This window comes from Orycteropus afer, unplaced genomic scaffold (assembly GCF_000298275.1).
Source record: "Orycteropus afer afer isolate SDZICR_OR568_19922 unplaced genomic scaffold, OryAfe1.0 scaffold01030, whole genome shotgun sequence".
Lineage (NCBI taxonomy): Eukaryota > Metazoa > Chordata > Mammalia > Tubulidentata > Orycteropodidae > Orycteropus > Orycteropus afer.
In genome coordinates this window covers 113,590-115,631 of record NW_006922617.1, presented here as the reverse complement: position 1 = coordinate 115,631, position 2,042 = coordinate 113,590, and positions in this window count along the sequence as shown.

The following is a 2,042-nucleotide window of genomic DNA, read 5'->3' as shown; positions in this document are numbered from 1 at the left end:
ACAACCAGACACTATGGAAGAGAGATCCAATAGATCTACTGCCTCAGGACCATAGTACTGGGGGACACCAGACTCAATTGGCACAAGAAAATACATAAAAGCACTGCTCAACATCCTACAGTGGTGAGTAGCGTCTGGGATCTTAAATGCTTTCAAGCGGCCATCAAAGATGCAGCTTACACTCTCCTAATGTCGGAAGTGAAGAAGAATGCACACACACACACACATACACACACAAGGGCATTTAGAAGCAATCAGCCCTGGGACACAATGGCCCTCGAGACCAGAAGAACTAGATGGTGCCTGGCTACCAATGCCAACCACTCAGGAAAGGACCAAATCTGGAGATCCTGGATAGAGTGGGAGGAAAACATGGAACAAAACCCAAAAACTCAATAATGACCAGAATTACTGGTCAGATGAAATCTGCTGAGTCTCCCAATACTATGGCCCTGGAATACATTCTGCACCTGGAATAAAAGTCACCCCCAAGGGTGGGCTCTCAGCCCAATGTTGTTGTTGTTGTTATCTGCTGTCGAGTCGGACCTGACTCATAGCGACCACTCCTTGGATTTCCAAGGCAGTATCACTACGGAAGTAGATTGCCCCATCTTCCTTCTGAGGAGTGGCAGTGGATTTGAACCGCCAGCCTTCTGGTTAGCAGTCAAGCACCTTAGGCTCTATGCTACCAGAGCTCCTGCATCACTCAGCCCAATAGCTAACAAGATGTACACGCAGACCACTCAACTCAAGATGACACACCCACACACTCAATGGTAATACATCCCTTAGAGCAATAGACCATGGGACACCAGAGGACCAACATTCAAACTAAGGAAATGCAGGACAAACAGGAGTGCATGAATGTGAGGGGCACAAGAGGAGGGTTATAGGGTAGGGAGAGGAACAGTCTAGGCTAGTGTTGGACATGGCGAATGGGGAATGAAACCAAATGTACATGTTACATTGAATGTAAAACAACCTCTTAAAATAAAAATTAAAAAAAAATAAAAAATGAAAGGACAAGTAACTCTTACTGTGCCTCCTGAGCAGGGAAGGAAAATGCAAGCTTCTCTCCTGGCCCTGAAGGTTGAAACAACAGATCTCCCATCTCAAATTGACCTTGCAGTGCCCCCCACGTAGGAGCTAGCAAGAAGCCAGGATGAGAAAGGAATGTAGCACATATAAGTATTGAACTGCTGCCAGGAATTATACCTCCACATGTGCGACAATATTCATTTCTCATGGAGGCTCGAACCAGACTGTAACCAATTCTGGATCTGTTCCTTAAGTATGGATTGTTGAGGCCATGCCAGTCTTTCAACACCCCAGTTTTACCCATAAAGAAGCCAAATTTGGGTGAGTACCAATTTGTTCAACACCTCTCAGCTATCAATCAGGTTAACTCTGACCATTCATCCTATAGTGCCTAATCCATATACTCTGTTGTCAGCCTTACCAAGCCAATTTGCATGGTTTTTAAGTCTAGATTTAAAGGACTTTTTTTTTTTTTTGTATTCTGGTGGAGAAAAGGAGCCAAGAAGTTTTTGTATTTGAATGGGAGGACCCTGAAGGTATGAAAGAACAACTGTGCTAGAAAGTTTTACCTCAAAGTTTAAAAACAGCCTCACTCTGTTCAGCAAACAATTTGAGAGACCTCCAGCTCCAAAACAGTATCCTTCTGAAGTATGTTGAGAATGGAAATTGGAGAGCTAGATATGCACTTGTCAAGGCCTGGGAAACAGTTGAAGCTACCTGCCTACCAGATAATACTTTCCCCAAAAAAGGCAGCGTTGATAGCCATAATTCCAAAAACAAACAAACAAAAAACTCGCTGCCATATAATCAATTTTGACTCATAGCGACTCCCTTGGGGTTTCTGAGGCAGTAAATCTTTACGAAAGTAGATTGTCCAGTGTGGTAGTTAAATTTGTATGTCAACTTGGTTGGGCCTGTTTGAGTGGCTGGGCAGCTGGTGGTAATTATTCCCCATGAGAGACTGGCAATCAACTCGTGTTCTGCTTCCCGTATATAAAGCAAAG